This window comes from Lacerta agilis, chromosome 4 (genome assembly GCF_009819535.1).
Source record: "Lacerta agilis isolate rLacAgi1 chromosome 4, rLacAgi1.pri, whole genome shotgun sequence".
Taxonomy (NCBI): domain Eukaryota; kingdom Metazoa; phylum Chordata; class Lepidosauria; order Squamata; family Lacertidae; genus Lacerta; species Lacerta agilis.
In genome coordinates, this window is record NC_046315.1 from 32,579,156 (window position 1) to 32,603,937 (window position 24,782).

Genomic DNA, 24,782 nt, shown 5'->3' on the forward strand with positions numbered 1-24,782 from the left:
ATGACATGCCTTTTGCTTTCCCAAGTTATGAGCATCAGGACATGGCCTGAAGGAAAATTGTGCAGGTTGGATGTCAGTGAGCAAATGGCAGGCCACCTGGGAATTCCACATGCACTGCTGTGTATTCCATTGTGTAGTAATAGATGTGAACATATATATGTCTTTTGCAAAATAAAGCATCTCTCCCTTTTTTTTTACACACACAGTTCCATTTAATGTTGTATAAAATCCATATCTGCAATCCCGTGCCCTCTTTCCTCACTTGCACATGCATAACTTGAACTAACATTCCAGGGAAGGTCGCCAAATCATAAATGTAAAGAAAAAAACCTTGTACAGTATAGAGAAACAGTAGGCTCCCCGCCCCGTCTTTTACACCAAATGAAGTCTCTCAAGTTCAAAACTTAACGACCTTGCAGTTGGAGCCATTCCGCAGTTTGTGATCTCATCTTTTCTAGCACATGCCTGTACATTAGTCCAAATTAAGCTCTAATTAACAGGAGTACCTCTGCTTCTTCGTGGCAGCATATAGTGCCGTAGGAAGGGTGGGGCGTAGGGGGCGCTCCCCGGCCCCTACCCCGCTGCCCGGCCCCCTGTCCATGCTTCTTTACGGACGGGGCTGCCCAACCCGCTGCTCGCTCACCAGCTCACAGCAGCGCCGGCCGGATGCATCCGGCCAGCGCTTCTGGTCCTGCGGCGAGCCGGTGAGCGAGCAGCAGATTGTGGGGCTGCCCAAAGCACTGCTCGTTTGTCGGCTCGCAGCAGCGCTGACCGGATCCACTACGCATGCCCGGAAATTCCGGGCATGCGCAGTGCCTCCGACGTGTCATGGTGTCACAACGCATGCGCCGTGACGTCACAACACACGCACTGTGACACTCCGCCCTAGGGGGGTGCCTCCGCGCCGCTGCCCTGGGCGGTGAAGAGTCTTCCTCTGCCGCTGGCGGCATAGGAGGGTTATCGGCAGGTAAAGTGCTTTTGCACTCAGCGCCTCCCTGACTCTCACATTCCATGCTGGAGCGAAAGCCAGGTATAGGGATGAACTGTGAGTGAAACCCATTTTCCCCTGCCCCGGGGGGGGGGGACTAGCAAGGACAATGACCCTCAATCATCCTTGTTTTTCCTTCGCCAATGATCTGCTGTCGTGGGAGCTGCCTCCATTAAGGCAGACTGGAACCAGAAAGCCGAAGGCAGGCCTGTTTTAATCAGTGGTAGAAAATATTGTCAGGATTGAATTCCCCAAACTGAAAACAATAGCGTTTTGGAGGACCAGAAGGCAGGGTGAAGAATGGGCCCGGAGCAGATGCCAGCAGAGGCAGAACTATTATGTGTTCCTAAGCTCATGGCAGGGGGAAAAACATGGGTGGACCCAATGCTTATGTTTCCTCATAGAGGGCAAAAGAGCTCCACAGAGACATGGGTGTTCCGGCAATTCTCACAGGTATTCCCACCGCCATCATCACAGAATTTCCACATCACCCACCTTGCCCAACGAAGCTTGTCTGGGACAAGTATGGAGGAAGCACTTTTCTGCACACACACCATATCTAAAGCACTCTTATATGAGTTTGAACAGTCAAGGCTCCCCCCAAAGAATCCTGGGAACAATAGTTAAGGGTGCTTACAATTCTTAGGAGACCCCTATACCCCTCACAGAGCTATGGTTCTCAGAATTCCCTGGGAAGAGGGATTGGTTGTTCAGCTCAGTGCTTTTTTTCCTTTAAAAAAAAATGTTTAGGGGTACTCTCATTTTCCTACTCGTATTGAAATTCTGCCCCTCAATGAGGCCAAACTTAAATTCATAAAATGTTTAGGGGTATGTGTACCCCTGTTGTTCGCCCCCCCCCCCCGAAAAAAGGACTGGTTAAACTACTCAGAACTGTAGCTGTATGTGGGGAACAGGGGTCTCCTAACAACTCTCAGCACCCTTAACAAGCTACAGTCCCCAAGATTCTTTGCGGGAAGCAATGAATGTTTAAAGTGGTATAAGAGTGCTTTAACTGTATGGTGTAAATGTGGCCTCTGTCCCCAATGCATCAGCACATGAAACGACACACTGAGGCAAAATTTGGGAACTTGTAAGTGTGCACTTTGAGTTAAAATGCTACTGGCACAAGTTAAAATTCTGTAAACCAGTCCCACATTCTGTCTCATACTCAAAGCATTCTGGGAACTGACTGAAAAGTCAGAAAGTTTACAGTTCTTTTCTGGTAATTGGCATACCTAGAGGAACTAGAAATAAGCATAGGCCTACTATATGGTTTTGGTTCTAGGGGGCTACTGTAATAGGAAGCTTAGAAAGGAAGTATTAAGGATGACATTTCCTTCTAACAACGAGTCAGAATATTTTAAATAAAATTTGTAAGTTAATTTTATTTGTCTTGCAATTATTATTTTAACCACTTCAACATTAATTGGCTAAAATGGAAATGATTGATCAAAATTCCTTTTAATAGGTTGATAGCTCTAAAATTCACACAATTGTTTTGATTTTGAATCATGACATCACTTTTGCACTATAATTTTACAATCTGGAAATATTACTTCAAGTCCTTCCCATATTTTTTATTAATTTTTATTAAGGATTTTCTTGATTTACAAAGGTGTGTGCAATGTCTCTCTCGTATTTTTTTCCCATGTAACATTTTTACAAATCAATTTTGGTTGTTGAGACATTAGGGAGAGAAGGGGGAAAGAGGTGGGTGATGGGGGAGATGGGTGAGGTGGGTTGACAATGTTTCTATTTTACTTAATATATGTAGGGTTTGGCGTCAGCGTTGTTTGTGTAGGTTCTCTGTTGTTCACTTGTGCTTCTTTGGCAGTGAGAGAGGTCGGGATTGGCAGAGGGTGTGATTGTTCATTTGTGGTTGGCTGTGGTGATCTTTTGGTTTCCTGCGTGAGTGGGGTGGGTGGGTGTTTTGGATCAGGTTAGCCATATTGATTTGTATGCTGTCGGTAGATTTTTGTCATTGTCTTGTTGGGCTGTGTGTGTGATGAAGGGGAACCATACCGGGGTGAAGGTGTCTTCTTCTGTTTGTCCGCATGTCAGTTTCAGGTTACTGGTTAGTTTTTCTAGTAGGGCTGTTTCCCATACTACTTGGTACCATTGGTCCATGCTTACTCCTGACAGGTCTTTCCAGTGTCTGGTTATGATGTTTCTGGCTGCTGAGAGTAGATGGGTTATGAGTTCTATGTGGTGTAAGTGGGCATTATTGTCTTGGAAGATGTTTAGTAAGACCAATTCTGAGGTGGTTTCTAACACTTGCTTGGTTTTTTTTTACATATTTCTTGTATTGTTGTTGTCCAGAATGTCCACCACATGTGGAAGTATGTGCCTGTGGAGTTGCACATTAGCGCTAATTTTCATGGTGTTAGATGCCACCTGTAGGTTAGTTTTAGGGTGAGTTCTTTTCTTTTCGCTGATATGGATTTAAAGTGGGGTTTAGACCACATTCTGGTCCATTGGGTGGGGTTGATTTCATATCCTATGTCATTCTCCCATTGTTTTTTGATTATGTCTAGGGAGCTCGTGGGATTCTTGAGTAGTATTTTGTATATTGCGGATACCATCCCTCTGCCGTGTCCCTTTGTCATTAGGATGAGGTTTTTGAAGGTTGTCAGGGGTCTAGTTGTAAGACCATAATGGGCTCTTGAGCTCTTGAGTGATGGATTCATGAACACGAAGAGGCAAAAAACCATGCAGGATACAACAGGATTTATTTTGGGTTGCATATGCAAAGCAAAAGGCACAGGGCAAAAAAAGCCAGTCTGCGCACCAAGAGACTGGCGCGCATTCTTCTTATAGATACAGCAGGAATTCGAAACTTAATTCATTACAAGCCCACATGTTTTCGGGGAAATCAGGTGTTTTCTGGGAATCCGAAACTTGGCTCAGTGTTCACGTGTTTTCTGGGAGTTCGGCCTTCAAGCCTCCCAGAGCTCGCCCTCCTGTCTTGAGAATGCAAAAGGGAGTTTGTTCTTGGCAAGCCTCCTACAAGGTAGCAACATAGAACCTAGCGCGTGAGTACACAGATCGCTATTGTTTCAGTCTATCTATTTGTACCTGCAGTTGCCAATCAACAAGAAAGCATAACTTCAGTTAATTAGCAAGAAACTTAGAGAATACAGAAGCCTTAAAACAATATAACAATAATAGCAAAGGTTCATAAAATACCCTAACAAACTTCAATGGACTATCTAGCTGAATACTTAGAGTATGAAGCTTAATATTGGGAATACACTCTAGAGAGAAAGCTCTCCCCCTTTCTGGTATTGCAGACTGGGTGTTCAAGCTATTCTTAGCTCCTAAGACTTAAGCCATATTGTTCTTTGTCTAGCCCCAGACAGTGTGCATTTGGTCTTATCTTCAACCTTGAGGCAGGCACTGGGCAGACTGCCCAGAGAGGCCCCTCTCTGTTCATCTCTTTACAGAGGCTTGTACAGAAATATATGAATATAGATATACACAATGCTGCAATAATACACAAATAAATATAGGCTAAAGAATATTTTTAAACAGGCTAAAGAAAAGCATTAAAAGGCATTTCACAACAGGGACTTGTCCCCTTCATTGTTGCTGCTGATTTTACTGCTGGATTGTTTAAGAGGGCATGTAATTGGTGTTGTGTTAACCAGGGCATTTGGGTGTCTTCTAATTTGTCCTGTATTTCTTGTGTTGACAGAGGTTTGTTATTTTTATAAAAGTCTATTAGGTGATATAGGCCTTTGGATTGCCAGGTTTTTATTTGGAGGTTTTGTGCTGCATGGTGGAATAGTGGATGGTAGGCCAGGGGAATTAGTGGGGATGGGGTTTGGGATAGTTTGCCTGTTTCTGTTTTCCATGCTTTGAGCATGGTTTGTTAATTGTTGTGGGGAATTTTCTTAGTTTGTTTGGGAGGAGTGGGTATGCTATGGTGCAGATATTTTCAATTGTGTCCCTCTCTAGATGTATCCATTGTTTTGTCTCGTCTTCTAGTATATATGGGATTATATGACGTATTTGGTTGGCACTGTAGTATGCTTCTATGTTGGGGATTCCCCAACCTCCTTCTGAGGTGGGGAGGTGCAGGTATTTGGTGCTTATTCTTGTTTTTTTGTGTGAGAAGATAGAAGAGTGTAGTTTTCTCTACCATTTGCGGAGCTGGGTTGGGGGAATCCAGATTGGGAGGGTTTGGAACAGGTAGGTTAGTTTTGGAAGGGTGATTGTTTTGATCATGGCTATTTTGTCTGAGAGAGTGGAATTCATGTTGTTCCATCTCTTTAAGTCTTTGTTTATTTGTTGCCACAGGGGTTTGTAGTTTTGGAGGTATAATTTATTGAGGTTTTTGGTTGTTGTTGTTGTTCTTCAGTCGTTCAGTCGTGTCCGACTCTTCGTGACCCCATGGACCAGAGCACGCCAGGCACGCCTATCCTTCACTGCCTCTCGCAGTTTGGCCAAACTCATGTTAGTAGCTTCGAGAACACTGTCCAACCATCTCATCCTCTGTCGTCCCCTTCTCCTTGTGCCCTCCATCTTTCCCAACATCAGGGTCTTTTCCAGGGAGTCTTCCCTTCTCATGAGGTGGCCAGAGTACTGGAGCCTCAACTTCAGGATCTGCCTGTGCTGGCCCCAAGGGTTTGTCCATGAAGCGAGGTCCAAGTCCAGTCCTGGGTCTAGGGGTCCAAAGGAGGTCAGTCCGGCGGGGAGCGAGGCAGGGAGCAGGTCAAGGTCCAAGGCAGGTTCAGGCACAAGGTTGCAGGTTGAGCACACGCTTGCAACTAAGTTGCTCACGCAACTTGGGCTGGGTCTGGCTGGCTTTTATCTGGCCCTATGCTTAGGGCCGCCTCGATCCTCTGGAGACTCGCCTCTCCTCCGGGCCTGGAGGCGAGCACTCCTCCTGCAGACACTTAACTCCCTTCGCCTCTCTGCCCTGAGCCTCTGTAGCTCAGGAGAGGCTGGTGGGTTACTGGACCCAGGGGGTGCCTCAGCTTCCTCTGAAGAGGCTGGGAGTGGAGCACCTGCAGGCAATGGGTCCTCCCTCCCATCAGGAGCCAGAGCAGACTCTGCTGATGCCTGCACCTGGGGATCCAGCACAGGTGGGGATCCTTCAGGCTCAAGCCCTGGCCCCGGCTCAGCTGGTTCTGGAGGCGGGGAATCCTGTGCAGGCTGGGATCCCTCAGGTTCAGCATCAGAGTCTGACTCCCAGGCCATCACACCATCCCCCCTCCCAGGCCTCCCCCTCAACCGAGGGGCCGGACCAGGCTTGCTGGGGTAAGCTGCATGGAAATCACGGAGGCAGGCAGGTGCGTGGACGTTTTCCGCTGGTTCCCATGAACGATCCTCAGGCCCATACCCCTTCCAGTCGATGAGGTATTGGAGCTTCCCCCTGCGGTATCGTGAGTCGAGAATGCGCTCCACCTCGTACTCAGGCTCCCCCTCGACCAAAACTGGCTGCGGTCGTGGATTGTCTGGGTGGAACTCGTCGGGCGGGGCGACTGGACTAAGTAGGGACCGGTGGAATACTGGGTGAACCTTGAGTGATGGAGGTAACTGGAGGCGAAACGCCACCGGTGACACCTGCGCAGTGATGGTGAATGGACCGGCAAACCGTGCATCCAGCTTTCGTGAGGGCCGAGAAGGATGCAGGTGACGGGTAGAGAGCCACACCCGATCGCCAACATGGAGTTCTGGCCCCTCCTGACGATGTCGGTCAGCCTGGGCCTTGTATGCGTCCTTGGCCTGGCGCAGTTGCTCCATCAATAATTGTTGCTGGGACTGAAGCTCCTGAAGCCAGTCTGTCACTGCGGGGACTGCGGAAGCTGGCAGCACGTCCGGGAACAAACGTGGATGGTAGCCGTAGGAGGCCTGGAACGGGGTCTGCTGGGTGGAGGCGTTCACTGCATTGTTGTAGGCGAACTCCGCCAATGGCAAGTGATCGACCCAGTCATCCTGCTGGAAGCTGCAGTAACACCGGAGGTACTGCTCCAGCACCGCATTTGCCCGTTCCGTCTGGCCATCGGTCTGCGGGTGGTGGGCCGAAGATAGACAGACCTCCGTCCCAAGGGTCTGGTGCAGGGCTCGCCAGAAGTGGGATGTGAACTGGACGCCGCGGTCAGAAACCACACGCTCGGGAAGGCCATGCAGGCGGAAGATGTGCTGCAAGTACAGTTGAGCCGTCTCCTTAGCTGTGGGTATGGACGGGCAGGGGGCACAGTGCACCATCTTAGTGAAATGGTCCGTGAAAACCAGGAGGCAGGTACAGTGACGAGATGGGGGCAAGTCTACCACAAAGTCCAGCGAGACCGTGTGCCAGGGACGTGGTGGGACTGGTAATGGCTGGAGCAGACCGGGGGGTCGCCCAGTAGGACCCTTGGCCCGCCGGCAGACATCGCAACCAGCAACATAGCGTGCCACATCAGCCTTCAGGCGGGGCCACCAGAACTCCCGGCTTACCAGATGAGTGGTCCGGTACCGCCCAAAGTGCCCTGCTGCTGGGGCATCGTGGGACATCTGGAGAACCTCAGCCCGCAATGGTCCTGGTGGGATGTATAGACGACCCTGGTGCAGCAGTAGGCCCTGGTGCAGGGCCAGCCCCGGATATCGAGGGCATGACCCGTCAGACAGTTCCCGGAGCCGTTCCTGAGCCCAAGCGTCGACCCGTTGCTGTTCTCGCACCCGAGCCTGCAGTGGCTTGGCCTCCTGAGTGGCCAGGAATGTGGCTGGTGGTAAGATAGTCGTCGGTACTGCTTGCTGTACAGTGTCTGCGATGTCCTCGGGTTTCCGGGACAGGGCATCTGCTTTCCGGTTTTGGGAGCTAGGGATGTAGCGGATCCGGAACTGGAACCGGGAGAAAAACAGCGCCCACCGGATCTGCCTTTGGTTCAACTTGCGGGTGGTCTGGAGGTACTCCAGATTCCGGTGGTCCGTTCTCACTTCCACCGGGTGTCGTGCCCCCTCAAGATGATGGCGCCAGACCTCAAAGGCCACCTTGATGGCCAGTAGTTCCCGCTCCCACACGGTATAGTTACGCTCCGCCGGAAGGAGCTGCCGGGAGTAGTAGGCGCAGGGTAACAGCGGCGCATCGGGTCCGTGTTGCTGAGACAGGATGGCACCGAGAGCCGTACTGGAGGCATCAGTCTCCACCACAAAGGGACGAGAGGGATCAGGATGCTGTAAAATTGGCGCCCTCTGGAAACAGGCTTTCAACCCCTGAAATGCCACTTCAGCCTCCTCATCCCAGGAGAAGGGCGTCTTGGGGCGCAGCAGTCGGGTTAATGGGGTGGTGCGATGAGCATAATCTGCAATGAAGGTCCGGTAATAGTTGGCGAACCCTAGGAACCGCTGTAAGTCCTTGCGGTTCCGGGGCGCTGCCCACTCTCGAACCGCAGCCACCTTCCCAGGGTCCATCTGCACCCCGTCAGGGGAGAGTCGGTGTCCAAGGAAGTCCACTGACCGCTGGTGGAACTCGCACTTGCTGAGCTTGGCATACAGGCGGTGCTCCCGCAAGCGCTGCAACACGGACCGAACATGACTCTCGTGACGGGCTGGGTCACGGGAATAAATCAGAATATCATCTAGGTACACCACCACGTATTTGTCTAGCAAGTCCTGGAACACGTGGTTGATGTACCGTTGAAACACGGCGGGCGCGTTGCATAATCCGAACGGCATAACCAGGTATTCAAACTGCCCATACCGGGTCCCGAATGCAGTCTTCCACTCGTCCCCGGCACGGATCCGAATCAAGTTGTAGGCCCCTCGGAGGTCCAGTTTGGTGAACATCTGCGCCCCCTGCACCCGCTCCAGCAATTCTGCAATAAGGGGCAAGGGGTACCGGTCTGGGATGGTGATCTTATTCAGGGCCCGGTAGTCATGGCAGAGGCGAAGCTCCCCACACTTCTTCTTAACGAAGAGTACAGGAGCGGCAGTGGGTGAGGTAGAGGGCCTAATGAACCCGCGTTCCAGGTTCTTGCGAAGGAAGTCCTGCAAGGCTTCACGCTCTGGCTCCGAAAGAGAATATAGGCGGCTCACAGGCAGGGGCGCCCCAGGCTGGAGGTCTATGCCGCAGTCGAAGGACCGATGAGGCGGCAGCTGGTCTGCTCCCTGTTCCTCGAACACGTCTAAATAGTCCTGGTACACGGCAGGGAGCGTTGACACGGCCTGCCCCATGGGGGCAGCTGCTACTAACTCGGACTGAGCATGGGAACCCGGGTCTGGGAAGCGTACAGTCCGATTGACCCAGTCGATCTGAACATTGTGCGACTCCAGCCAGTCCATCCCAAGCACCAGGGGAAACCGGGGCATGGTGGCAATGTCCAGGGTTCGCACCTCCCGGTGCTGCTGGTAGCACAGGACCAAGGGCTGGGTCTCCCGAGTAACCGCGCCCGAGCGTAGGAGCCGTCCGTCAATTGCCTCCACCTGTACTGGTTCCGGCTTGTTCTGAAGCGGCACCTGATGCTGAGTGGCGAAGGCAGAGTCCATATAGGAGCGGGTTGCCCCCGAATCCACCAGAGCGTGGGTGAGAATCCAGGGCCCACCGGGGGGGTATAGACGCACCGGTATCATGAGGTGTTGCAATTCCACTGGTGAGGGCCCATCATGTGATGCTTGGGGCCCCAGGTAGCCTGGGCCATCGGCTACTGGGGTTGGCCGTTTCACCTGCGGCTGGCGTTTCTCAGGGCAGGTTCGGGCGTAGTGTCCACTCCCACCGCAGTAGAGACACAGGTTCCCCTCCCGGCGCCGAGTCTTTTCCGAGGGGGAGAGGCGAGGCCGCGCTGCCCCGAGCTGCATCGGCTCCTCCAATGACTCAGCTCTGGCCACAGAACTGCAGGGAAGCACCGGCGCTGGGAGCCCGGAGTGCCGGCGGCCCCGGGCCTGGCGACGGTCCTCCAACCGATCATCTATCTGCAGACTCCGTTGGATGAGGGCATCCAGTGTGGCAGGGCGATCCAACGTGGCCAGCTGATCCAGTATCTCGTCTGAAAGTCCCTCGAGATACTGGTCCCGCAGTGCAGAGTCGTTCCAGGTCAAGTCCTGCGCCAGCAGCCGAAATTCTGTGGCGTAGGTGGCCACTGTGGACTTGCCCTGTTTCAACCGTCGAATTGCCCGATTGGCTTGACTCCCCTTCTGAGGGTTGGCGAACGTGGTTTCCAGATGATTGCAAAACCCCATATAGTCTGTCAGCAAGGGGGAGTCTTGCCGGAGCAGCGGCAACGCCCACTTGGCCGCCTGGTCCTTTAGCAAGCTGATCAGGAAGTGCACCTTGGTGCGGTCGTCGGGGAAATCCCGAGCTCGCCCCTGAATATACAGCTTGGCCTGGGCGAGAAACATGGGAAAGCTGGCTGGGGACCCATCAAATTTCTCTGGCAGGGCCACTGGGTACTTGCCAGGAGCTGGGGCGGCGGCCCCAGGAGCCGGTAAGGCATCCAAACGCTGCTGAAGCGCCGTAACCGCATTGCTTAGCTGCTGCACGGTGTGGGTCAAGGCCTGGTTCTCCTGGGCCAATGCCACCAGCGCAGCCGCCTGGTCAGCCATGGCTACTAGTTCCTCCCGAACGCACCCCAGCGAAGGGGGAGTGCGGGTGGGGCGTGAGCAAACTGTGCTGGCCCCAAGGGTTTGTCCATGAAGCGAGGTCCAAGTCCAGTCCTGGGTCTAGGGGTCCAAAGGAGGTCAGTCCGGCGGGGAGCGAGGCAGGGAGCAGGTCAAGGTCCAAGGCAGGTTCAGGCACAAGGTTGCAGGTTGAGCACACGCTTGCAACTAAGTTGCTCACGCAACTTGGGCTGGGTCTGGCTGGCTTTTATCTGGCCCTATGCTTAGGGCCGCCTCGATCCTCTGGAGACTCGCCTCTCCTCCGGGCCTGGAGGCGAGCACTCCTCCTGCAGACACTTAACTCCCTTCGCCTCTCTGCCCTGAGCCTCTGTAGCTCAGGAGAGGCTGGTGGGTTACTGGACCCAGGGGGTGCCTCAGCTTCCTCTGAAGAGGCTGGGAGTGGAGCACCTGCAGGCAATGGGTCCTCCCTCCCATCAGGAGCCAGAGCAGACTCTGCTGATGCCTGCACCTGGGGATCCAGCACAGGTGGGGATCCTTCAGGCTCAAGCCCTGGCCCCGGCTCAGCTGGTTCTGGAGGCGGGGAATCCTGTGCAGGCTGGGATCCCTCAGGTTCAGCATCAGAGTCTGACTCCCAGGCCATCACACCGCCCTTCCAGTGAGCACTCAGAGCCGATTTCCTTGAGAATGGATAGGTTTGATCTTCTTGCAGTCCATGGGACTCTCAAGAGTCTCCTCCAGCACCATAATTCAAAAGCATCAATTCTTCGGCGATCAGCCTTCTTTATGGTCCAGCTCTCACTTCCGTACATTACTACTGGGAAAACCATAGCTTTAACTATACGGACCTTTGTCGGCAAGGTGATGTCTTTGCTTTTTAAGATGCTGTCTAGGTTTGACATTGCTTTTCTCCCAAGAAGCAGGCGTCTTCTAATTTCGTGACTGCTGTCACCATCTGCAGTGATCATGGAACCCAAGAAAGTGAAATCTCTCACTGCCTCCATTTCTTCCCCTTCTATTTGCCAGGAGGTGATGGGACCAGTGGCCATGATCTTAGTTTTTTTGATGTTGAGCTTCAGACCATATTTTGCACTCTCCTCTTTCACCCTTATTAAAAGGTTCTTTAATTCCTCCTCACTTTCTGCCATCAAGGTTGTATCATCAGCGTATCTGAGGTTGTTGATATTTTTTTTGACAATCTTAATTCCGGTTTGGGATTCATCCAGTCCAGCCTTTCGCATGATGAATTCTGCATGTAAGTTAAATAAGCAGGGAGACAATATACAGCCTTGTCGTACTCCTTTCCCAATTTTGAACCAATCAGTTATTCCATATCCAGTTCTAACTGTAGCTTCTTGTCCCACATAGAGATTTCTCAGGAGACGGATGAGGTGATCAGGCACTCCCATTTTGGTTACCCTTCCCATATTTTTTACACCTCACATGGAAAAGATTAATGTGAGAGCTGCAGGCTTTAATTGGATGTTCAATCACCCCCAAAGCTTAAACTAAAGTTTTAGGAGTGATATCCAAATGGTAGTCATATTCGTGGTAAACCCACCTGTCCTCATGGACTTAAGTATGGTAACTTATCTACTGATTTCAAAACGTCCACTTGGATACCACCCTAGTTTGAGCCTATTCGATTTGCGAGAGCCAACATATTTGGTAAAGCATAAAGGAAAATACATTTATGTATATGCCAAGAGTACTTTAAGTGTGGTTATCTACTCTAATGGGAAATAAATTCTCATTAGAAATCAATTCCTATGTCTAAAGCACCTCAGGAAAATAATTACTGGTAATGTCCATTGCTAAAGATGTGGCTATGCTAAAGATCCATGAACACGTAAAATTGATGGCATCTGTTTTGGTTGATTCAATGTTCTTGTTGATGTCATATTTCATTTATAGGGCCCCCAGGCTCTTTGCTAGTTATGGCCTAGTTTGCTGCCTTGAAATTACCTCTCCCCTTCTTGTCATCCTTAATTATAGCCACTTACAGCTCTTTAATTAACTGGTAGTTTTCCTAGCTCTTGCCATCCCAGTCAATTTCTTCTCCCACTCTTCTCTTTAGATTTGTCAATTCCTCTGTTGGAACAGTCATTATCTGCTCTTATCTGCTCTCATGATTATTCTTTATATGGCCCATCAGAGTATGGTACAGCTGATTTTATCCAAGTCTTTGTAGTTAGCATCTATAACACTCAATAAATCCCTAAGTGTGTTACACCCTATCACTTAATAAGGTTACTCTGAAGTCCCATTGATTTTCCATTGATTTCAGTGTCTTAATTTTAAAATAAGCAAGTATGCTAAGGATTGCAGCTAAAGAACATGGCACATGAGCTATGATCAAACGAAGTGATAGCTTAATTAATTTAGAAAGCAAGAGGAACAAACACCCACTGATGCTATTGCTTCAGTGGTACCTAAAAGGCAAAACTTAAATGCAGTTGGATTAGCTTATGGCTCCTCCAGATGACCTATTTATTGAGTGTTCAACCTGATTAGTTCACATGCAGCTTACATGGAGGTTATATTATATACAATATTTGTTGAGCATTTGTTTTGATTAGTTTGCGGGGAGGTCGACATTCATCCTAATTTGCTTGTGGGGTGTTTCGATGTATTCCCTTTAATCATTTGTTCATTCATTCTGCACTTCTCAATACAGTTCCCCATCACTTTCCTAACTGCAAAAAGTCAAGTTTCTTTTTAAAAGTGGTTTTGTTGAGAGTTGCAACAGGCATGGCTCAGTTCAGGGCCCATGTGGATTGTAGACAAGGGTCTTGGAGTTATGCTCCATTAATAGTCAGTGTCTGGATCCTTGGATGAACAATATCTTCAACAACTTGTACTCTTGCAGAATGTCTCCTCCCTTTAGTTCTCATCTCTTTCCACATCATATTTCAGTGCTTGTCCAACTCTTAGAAGATGAAGCCTTTATGTCAGGAATGGGAACCTATGGCATTCCAAATGTTGTTGGGTTACATCTCTCATCATCCTTGACCATTGGCCATGTGGGTGGGGCTGATGGGAGAGGACTCCAGCAACATCTGGCATGCCACAAGTTACCCATTTTTGCTGCTTTATGATGTGGAATGCTCATGGTTTTGTTGCATACACCACAATTTAAATCTTCCCTCAAAATAGCACTTCTCTAACTTTTACATAAGCTGTTATTTGAAGAAGACCAACATTAACTACATCACAGTTGGCTAATTTGCTGCCTTCCAGCGGTTTTTGGACTCCAGCTCCCACCAGTTCCAGCCAGCATGACAGATGGTCAATGATGATGGGAGTTGAAGTCCAGCAGCACGTTGAGGAGCAGAGGTTCACCAGCCCAGGTCTACATATTCAACAAGAAATACACAAAGTAGAATTCAAAGTATCCCTGTGATTGAACTTGTCAAAATCAAGAGACTTGGCATGAATTAGATATTTACATATTTAGCTATCACCTAAGCCTATGGACTTTTAAAACCTCTTCAAAGCCTTCTCTGAAGACCATTTGGAAATCTTTGGCAAGGTGATACAGTAATGGCACTCATATTATCACTGGCTTATTCAGTATGGCTTAAAAGTTGTCTTTTGAAATAGCTACCCATGTAGCAGTACATCTTTAAATGAGTGAAAGAAAACAGACCATTTCCGACTTAACTGTTGAAACTTATTTATTTGCAGGAGTAGATAACGGCTACAAATGTTGCCCTGAATGACAAACATCACACAATCATTTTGAATGTGTGGTGGCCTCATTTCAGTTTTCTAAATAGTTGACATCATCTTTGGCGAAGAGCTCAAAGGCTGACTATGAACAAAACTGTTTCCTCTTAAGATGCTTCCTCAAGGCTAAGGCAATGGTTAGAACTCTGGTAGGCTTATTCTCTAAGTAAATACAATTCCATTGCCTGCATTTTATGTTCTTCCAGAATCAAATTTTGAAAGAGATAATGTTGCATGCCACCACAGTCTCTGAGTGGTGCAAGTTTCTAAGGGATCCAAGTGCCTACCCAGGGTTCAATTTCCTTGGAAGGAGGGAAAGCAGAGACTGTGGTGTCTTTTATATATGGTTTATTTACACATATATACAACCTGAGCTTATGCTGTAGTGGCTCACACCATTAACACTCCAAGAGGGTCTTGCTTTTCCCATAGCCACAGCCCTACTTTCCAAAAGAAATCAGACATGGCTCTGTCTCCCAGCTGCCCAGCCTTCTTCCAGCATCTAGCTTCTAGCTCACACATCTTGACTCTGGCTTTTGTCTTTCTAACTACCAGAGAATAAAAAAAATTCCTTCCAGTAGCACCTTAGAGACCAACTAAGCTTGTTCTTGGTATGAGCTTTTGTGTGCATGCACACGAAAGCACATACCAAGAACAAACTTAGTTGGTCTCTAAGGTGCCACTGGAAGGAATTTTTTTATTATTTTTGTTTTGTTTTGACTATGGCAGACCAACACGGCTACCTACCTGTAACTGTAACTACCAGAGAGTTGAGGAAGGCCCAACCATTCGTCTTCTGCACACAGCCACTTCCTTTGTTACCTTAATCATTGGCGCCTACTTAGGCCATTATCACAAAACCTGCCTAGCTAGTCCAACACTTGAATCCTTGTTGGATTCAGAAATTAGAAGGGACTAAGGAATATAGCCTACCCCACTGGAAAAATAAAAACCCTCACTACATTAACCTGCGTGCCTTAGTCCCCAACTACAATACTGATTTATTTCTTTGTTAGAGTTCTTGTAAGGTTTACCAAGATAATGTATCACGGGAAGTGCCTTGAATGTTCTAAAACCCATTATTATCACCAGTACGTTAATGAACACAATGAGAGTTCTTATTCAACAAATGCATAAATTGTGCCCCCATGCACAATACACCTGGTATATTTCAATCACATCCTCCATTTGGTGGCCCATCAGATCAAAACCCAAAGACTCTTCATGTATGCCAGAACTCCTATGAATCACTCTTCTATTGCATGCGGAGGTGGAAGAAGGTTGTGAAGCAGCATAGACTGGCACAGTGAGTCACTAAGGTGGAGTGCTGGCCAGAGAACAGAGGAGATGGGTGAAGTATGCAAAGCTTGGATGTAGCCCAATGCCTTTCTCTGCCTTGGCATGTTGTGCGTGCGATGAGGAAAGGGCTGAGGGAAGTTTTTCTTCGCTTTGGATCTGTTTCTCCACGGCCGTGGGATCGGTTTTTGGTGGAGCTCGCTTTGCCAGCAGCGCCATGAGGAAAGCAACCTAAACGCCAAAAGTTCTCTGCAACAAGGCTCAGCTTGTTTTGCCCTCCAAGGTGTGCTTTGTGTATCCCTCCATTTTGCCTTGCTCTCACGCAAGATGATTAATACAAATAAAAGCAAACGTTTTAGTACCTGAACTTTATTGCCCTTCTTATCTCATTCATACTTACAAAGTCTGAGCGAGGCTGATCTTCCGGGTTCTCATTTTATACATGGAGAACTGAGGTTGAAAGATAGCGAAGTCCCCAGGGGCAGGGAAGCTTGCTAAAATGGAGTTACGACCATAACGTCCTACCTGTAGTCTAATTCTCAAGCTGCCAGATTTCTACAGTTCTTAGCATGGTATTATGTCCACACAGACATATGTTAAGTTCTTCTGCTGGGACCCTCCATCATTTAGTGTGAAGTCACACCCACACCATACATTTAACTGTAGTTTATCTCTGACAGAGCTACAATTCCTAACACCCTCAACAAACTACAGTTCCCAGGATTCTTTGAGAGAAGTCATGTGCTTTAAATATATGGTGTGGAGATGGTGAAGGGATGCCTGCTAGGGATTGTGCCTTTTCTGTGATTGGACTTCTTCTATGGAATTGCACATTTGTCAGGCTTCAGCTCTCTTTATCTTACATGCCCTGTTCAAAGCCTTTTTGTTTTGCCCATTTCCAGTTGGTTGGCCAAGTGATTTATACAGTGGCATCAGGTTCACTGTCTGTAGTTGAACCCTTATTTATATTAATTTCCTGAGTCCAAAGTGAAAACACCATGTTTTGAAATAACACCCTATATTTTCCTTGATCAAGCAATTGCCTCCTATTAATCTAACACTTCAAGCAGAAATCCTGATAGCTCCCATAGAGCCACAAAGCTCTAGGCTTACAATCTCTAGGATGCAATCAATCATTTCTTTCAGGAGCTGTGTGACACTGATAGCTCTGACAGCTCATATTGTAGTGATATTGCAGATGGAGTTTGGCCTTCTACCCTTTGTCCTATCCTTTCTTCCTCTTGTCTCATACATGCTCGGAATATGCAAGGCTCTGAGTGATTCCACACGATCTGTTTATTGAACATTTGCTCTGATTTATTGGCAGGAAGATTAGACAACAGTTGACTACCCAATGAGCATTTATTCTGATTTGCTTGCAGAGAAGATAGGTGATATTGCAAGTGGTATCCCGCACTTTCCTTATCTCAAAAAGTCCAATCGTTTTGGGAAGCATATTTGTTATGCAATACCGCTCAATTATAATTGTGCCTTCAGAATTTGCTGATACGTGATCAATCCCACTCAAAAAACAGTGACAATCTGGAAGCTCTCTAGTTATGGGACTGTTTACTTAACTGCTGTAGCAAGAGGATGAGGAAAGGTAAATTTACTCTCCACTGATTCCTCCCCTGGGTGCATTTAATAAAAAAGAACCCCTTGGTGATTGTCAGGTAAGGTTATTAGAGGCCCATCCTATCAGCCTATCCTGTAAGGGTTTTATAGAAAATTGTTTTATAGAAAACAGCTTGTGTATGGCTATGCAGATCCCAAAGTAAATCGTAAGTAGAGGTTTCATTTAATATAGAAAAGAAAGAGGACACCAACAGCATCAGCTGCTGTCACATAAATCCCCTGCCTGGGTGAAAATTTTCAAACTATTTTTGATGCCCCCCATCACCTCCAGTTTTCAGGGTTTAAATGAACAACCTGGTTTATCATCTCAAGTGAGAGCAATCAAGGCCCCAGTTCTTCTGCTCTATTTTAGTTCCCTCTCCACCTCCTGACCACATCCTCTGTTTCTTTAACATGCAGCAGAAGGATTTACAGAACTGTAGTTCATTGTGGTCAATCATGCAAGGTTCTCGTACTCATTATGATGTAATAGCAGCAGGAGAGCTTCCTCCCTTTGATCCTTGATTTGAGTCAAGGTGTGGCATAGTCTCCCCTCTCCCACCCCAAGGAACACATAGATTATCTGACTACACTGTTCAAGGGCAGGTTTCATTAGAAGCATGCCCTCCAACATTTCTCCGATGAAAATAGGGACATCCCAATCCTTCATGATAATTTTACTATTTATACCCCACACATTCTGACTGGGTTGCCTCAGCCACTCAAGGCAGCTTCCACCATATAAAAAACACAATAAAACATTAAACATTTTTTTAAAAAAACCTTCCCTATACAGGATTGCCAACAGACAACTTAGGGGTCAGATAATGCCATACCCTCCAATGAAAACAGGGACATTCTACCATACCCTCCAACATTTCTCCAATGAAAATAGGGACATCCTAAGGAAAAGCAGGACATTCTGGGATGAAATCAGAAACAAGGACAGCTTCTCTAAATCAGGAACATCCCTGGAAAACAGGGACACTTGGAGGGTCTGCAGAAGGCAAAGGAGAAATCTAGGCTATGCTACTATTGGCTTGTGAATATTCCATGTTTGAAAAGCATCTGTCAAGCAAGCTACTCTACTCAGGTGACCTTACACAAAAACATTGCATGTCACAGAGCCATGTAGGTGTTGTGTTTCAGGATGTGAAAACTACAGCCTACTTGTGGCCCATGACACACTGATCACATGTAACAGAATATCCAAACTGATCAATATTATTCTGCATAAGCTCTGTGTGGCTGCCCTTGAGGAAACCAGAATGCGGCTACTTAGGTGGCATATTTCAGTTCCACACTGTGCCATTTGTATCCCAATCATAATTTGTAATTTGCACTCCCCCAGAATTGACCTCCTCAAGAGTTCTTAAACCCAGTGCTATTTTTCTAGAAAAAGAGATGCTGGAACTCACCACAAACACCTCCCTTGTTCTCTCATGATGGCAATGGTGCCCACCTGAGAAGAGGAGGAGGAGGAGGAGGAGGAGGAGGAGGAGTAGTTTGGATTTGATATCCTGCTTTATCACTACCCGAAGGAGTCTCCAAGCGGCTAACATTCTCCTTTCCCTTCCTCCCCCACAACAAACACTCTGTGAGGTGAGTGGGGCTAAGAGACTTCAAAGAAGTGTGACTAGCCCAAGGTCACCCAGCAGCTGCATGTGGAGGAGTGGAGACACGAACCCGGTTCACCAGATTACTAATCTACCACTCTTAACCACTACACCACACTGGCTCCCATGCCCGAACTGAGAGGTGCTGGAATTGAGTTCTATCTGGTTCTGGCTGAAAAAAAGCTCTGCTCCATGGAACATAGGGAGCTGCCTTATACTGAGAGAGGAAGCAGCTCCTGGTTAATGTCAGGAGGAGGTAGAGGAGGCCGATCATGGAGCCAAGAGTGGTGCAGTGCCGCTTCAGTGGCCAGCAGCAAATCCGCTTCCCCTGTTGTGTAAGGGACAGATGGGGAAAGCAGCCCCCGGCTGTTGGGGGTGGCAGGAAGAGGAGGTCGTGTGAGCGAGAGGAGGAGCCACCAGCCATTGAGGCCATGCTGCCACTGCATTCGGCTCAGCCCCTGGCTCCTCCTTATGTTGCTTGTGCCACATCCCAATGTCACACGTGCGCCATCGGCCCCCTCAGACCTCTGCACAAGTTGGCACCTCTACCCCAATGGATGGGCTGAAGAGCTGGGCACACTAGCCATACTCTTCTATCCCTTCTTTGAGCAGGAAGGTTTGAAGTTGGATGGCAAGTGTGTTAGGAGAGGTGGGTTAGAAATCTGTTAAATAAATGCACAAATAATGATGCATGCCTGACTCAGCCCTTTGTTCTCATTAATTTTACAGTTACATGGGTTAGTTACAGACAGGCAGACTTTCACACATACTTAATTGTTCTCGATTGACCCTCTTCCTCTGGGCAAATCTAAAAAAGATTGCATGTGCATCTGGGAAAGTATGAAGCAATGGCTCCAGATAACTCTTATCTGACATGCTAATAAACTTAAACATCTGTCATGTGCCATAATTTTTAATACATGCATGTTTATCTTTCAGATATTGTTAGCACTTGTTAATGCAAATATTGTCTTTCCATGTAACGACAATATTGTGTGTTATGCCAAAGCACATTATGACTATCCTAAATTAATGACTGTCTATAATTTTGTAAATATACAAAAGCTGGAGAAGTTCTGTTAGGCTTTTATTTTTATTAATTTCAGTGGGTGTACTCTGAATAAAAGCTAGTTGAATACAAACTGTAGATGGATTTTCGGAAAGCGAAATAACATGTTTTAAGATTAATTAAAATCTCATGAACTAAAAAGTGAAAACTTGGATACATTCTGTGGCATGAGTCTGTCATGGATCCCAGCAAAATGAAGTTCAATGTGGTCATAAACAAGTTACACTTCTGCTTTGTTTAGATCTGCACTGGAGCAGCTCTGTTACTAAAGCTTTGAGCTAAATTAACTTCATCTTGATCTCCTTCTGAGCTTTTAGATGGGATCATTCTTGGTCTGGAAGAGTAACAGATGTGCACAGCACCTCTCCAATCAAAAACAAAGTCTGTGGACAAACAGGCAACAACTTTCCTTTCACACTTCATTCATATTTTTTGGACATGCATGCGCCTCATTTTTAAATCCATCCACTGCAACATTTAAAGAAACTACTTGCAGAATAAAACTTTGATATTTATTCAGCCATAATAGTGTTCAGTCAACCAAAAAGGGAGATAGCCAATATGTATATAGCTGATTGGGACTGCATCCATTGGCCTCACCCCTGACTGCCACTCAGTGAAATGGCAGTTTTGGATGATGGAAGCCAGTACATTTCTATTCCTGTGCTGTAGGTGCTTGATTTGTACCAAAACATGGAAGTTAGAATCATATAATTGTAGAGCTGGAAGGGTCCCTGAGGGTCATCGAGTCCAATCAACCCTCTGCACTGCAGGAATCTCAACACGTGGTGTCCCATCCAATTTGAAACCATACCAGACCCTGCTTAGCTTTGCAAATGTGCTAGCGGTTTTCTTGCTGCATAACTTGGGACTGAAAATGGTGTATGGAAGCATCTGCTTCCCAGTATTCAATGTCTGTACGTGCATGTTCATCATTCGATGATTGCAATTTCAAGTGATGACCTGTGGATGCCAAACAGCTTAGTGGTTCCAGGTTCATATTTTTCTGTGAAAGGAATGCTTTAGTTAAATTCCCAAAAGTTGCTTTTTAGGATGCATTTAGGTTTTATAATCTGTGAGTGGAGTTTGGCACATTATTGAACTGCATGTTTCATGTTTAAATTTATACACACAAACACATACTCCACTTTTCTCTATAAGTCTTCTCTTCATGCTTTAGCACACATGAACTCTTTAACCTTACCATCATGCAATTTGCATGAGCAATTAATTGCCTTGCCTAGATTTACTGTAGCCGCCTCTTCAGGTGAGTCACATCAACATTACATGCTTTCCAAACCCTCTCTCTGTTTATTAAGGCCATGAGGTAGTTTCGATTGAAAGGCCCATAAAGGAAATATGCAAAAGGAAACAGAGCCAGGTAATGTTTCATAGCCACATAATATAGTGTGATATAGGTAAATCAGAAAATGGGTTTGGATCTACTTACTATGGTTTGCTTTAAAAAAAATTAAAAAAGGAAACCCTGGAAAGTTTGCTTGTTACAGTATCTGTTAAGGAAAATGTCAGAAAGGATCTGGTGTGAGGGCATTTGTACGGTACCTATGCACTTTTCAATTGTAAGCTGCTTTGAGTTTGCTTTTTGTTAAAACAAAACAAAAAAGACTAAAAATAAAAATGCTAATAATGCCATTCCATGGCAGAATCAGTGCAGCAAAACACCCAATTGCTGTGGAGCTAATGTTGCACTGATCAAGGTATTGGCGTGAGTTGGATATGGAAAGAAAAGGGCTGTAAGGGAGCAAGACGATGTAGTGTCCTAAGAGAATGGCAGTGTCAGTCCGAGACATTTTGCAGAGCAAAATGGAGTCCAAATGGTGCTCGCTCCCTGCTAGGGTCAGTACTTTTAAAAGTCTGTTTCACCATTCAGACATCAGTTCCTGTTTTCATCTCTCTCACCCACCCCTATTTAAAGTGCTGCCTAAAGCAAATTGCTTCACGCCGCTGCATGGCAGGACCAGCCCTGGACAATGGTGGGAATGCAGCACTTCCCAAGCACTGTTGATTGTCAGCGCTTGGGAAGTGCTGCATGGGAGGCTTTGCAGGCACCACTGATCAGCTGATCAGCCGTGCCCACAACGCCCCATTTGTCCAAGCCTTGTTTTTACCTGACCCACGTTGTTTTTACCTGACCCATGTTGAATGTCAAGTGTAAGGAACCTACACAACAAAGATGAAGAGATGGTTGATGGTTGATTTATTGCTGCTGAGAAGTGTTGCACTTCCCAATCTGTCTTCTAGTATACGTTATATGCTAGGGCAGCCAATGCAGTTTCTCAACCATGCTGAAAGCAAGAATGAAAGAATGAAAGAATGAAAAATGTAATTGACTTTCTCCAGGAAAACATTGAGGTTGGTTGCTACCACCCACCTTAACACCTTACACAAGAGTAGAATAGCAAACACTATTTGCTAAAATACACCCCCCTCCCCAAAAGGATCCATTCTTTAGTATAAATAGACTATGGCCATCTTGCAGAGAGGCATTGACAGCTTCTACCATATATTTAGATAGCAACATGTAATTTTTTAATTAGAGAAGAATGCCAGGAGTTGCATATGCATGTGGTCAGTCTTGTTCCTCCAGAGCTCCTGTGTCCACATCCTAGGGCTGAACAAGTTGAAAGGCATCCATAACAACCTGATAAGATGGAGCAGTAGATGCCTCCACAGTAACTTCAGACAACCAGTCCAACTTGGAGCAGATGCAAGCAATTTTATCTACAAAGTGCTTTGCAAACTAGTCACAGTGAGCCTTGAGGACTTAGTTATCTCCTCCCAGGGACTAGGTTATGAAAGTCCCCATGTAACTTGGAACAGCTGTGTTGGAGATATTGAGAATATGAAATGGCGGTGGAATTCAGTGGTGTGTAGGGGACCAGTTAGGGTCAGGGGCTCCAGCTTGCAAGGGTGATGGGCGGGGGAAACATCCCGTGCGTGATGTCCTGCCATCCTGCTATGAGCATTGCCGAAGCCAGGCAGAAGCTTCCGGGGCTTTGAGAATGAGGCACCAGGCTTGTTTAATACTTTAATACGCTAATTTACCAAAAACATTTAGGAGACTAGCCTAGTTCCCCTACTGACCACATGCCACTGGTGAAAGTCTAATTGTTTCCCTGCCACCATCATCATAAAGTAGTCACTAAAAGGGGTTTTGGTTCATGAGTCTTATATTAAAAGGCGACACTGAAACCATTAACACTGTAGAAAAAGGCACAGTGTGTTGTGTGAGCACATCTCCTTGTGTTTTAAATACAATCCCTGCTGATCCACCCATGCTTAGTTAAAGTGGGTTCTTTCCCATCTGATAATCATACTAAATTAGGAAGATCATCTATGCCAAACTATTGTCCTCAGTGACACTTATGAAGCATTGGATTTCCATAAGTGTGAGTGTAAGCAGCTCTGTTGGAGCCAATTAGATATGGATTAATAATTTTCTTTTTTACTTAGCTTAGGTGTCTGCTTGGACAACTTAGTACATACCCTCCAACATGGTGAAGCAAAAAACCAGGCCACTGTCTTACGGGGCTGCATTCCTGTGTGAGTGACTCACATGAAACTGTGGCCTTGAAAGGCATGTTTTTTGGGGGCCTACCACCCAAAAATGCACGTTTTGATTGTGGCACCCAAAATGGCCACCATGCTCTCACACACACAAAAACAAGGTGTCCTAGTTTTCTTAGGACAGTTGAGGGGCATGCTACTGAAATTTGAGACCCCAAGGTCCACCATTGAGCTAGTATGGCACTCTTGCCACTGCATTTGCCCAGTGCTGACCTCCCTGCTGTGCTACCTCTCCCACTCTTCCTTTCAGTAAGTGACAGTGAGGTAAATGCTTCTTCCCTATCCCGGCATGTGCTATTGCCTCAGCTCCTGGAGCTGGCTCTGCTCATTTAGGTTAGTTGTTAGATGGTCCTGTTGAGAAAGCAGTACACAAAATCTTCATGTGTCAGTTAAGCAACAAGTTCTTTCTGAGCTCTTATCTGTTTCTATACCTTTTGGCTGTACTTTGGTTCCTGATATCTGCCTTATTTGCCAACCACTCAAGTTATTTGGGGCAAGAGAATACCTCCCCACCCCAGTTGTATTGTCCATGGTATTCCTAATTCTTGCTCCTGATAATTTGAGAATGCAACCTGTCCTAATACTGCGCCTTTGTGGACAGCACTGTTTACTTCTCGCCACTGCAAAAGTGGCGGCTTTTCCACGTCTTTTTCTTTCAGAATTTTTAAAACAGACACTGGTCTCAAGTGTCTCATCTAAATGATTTTTTAAAGTCCACTTTTGGGTGAATACACAGATTATCTTGACATTCTGGGTACCCTCAGCACAACCTTTTGGGTAAGTGGTGTAGCATTTACCTCTAACAGAACCTTCTGTTACATCTGCAGCCTAGCTAGTTCATTAATTAATTAATTAATTAGATTGCAATATCAATGCAAAACAAAATTTCGATATATATATAAACACAACACATTTGAAGCACTTAACAAAAAACAGTGTAAAAAGAACTTCTATATCAAACAATTCTAAAACAGATTACAAGATTACAGATTACAAGAACCTAATTGCTATGTGTCATCATGTTCGCTACCCCAGCCTAAACTGGGGTATTCAATATTATTCAATATTCTATATTTAATAATGACATCACAGTTCCCTTTTTTAAAAATGACCTAATGGATTCCCTTTTTGTAAGCAGTATTTGAAACGACGTTTCCAAGCTAGTTGGTTCTTCACTTGTGTGGGTGGGGATGTCTCTGCTAGAGCCCCTGCCATTTCCCTCTTATTCTCCCACATGTGTGCATTTTGGTCAAATTTCTGCCCGACAGTTTCTCTTCCCTAATACAAGTAACTCATGAAGGGGCTCATCTTTTTCTTTTTGTGGTGCCTACAAAGCTTCCCTTGC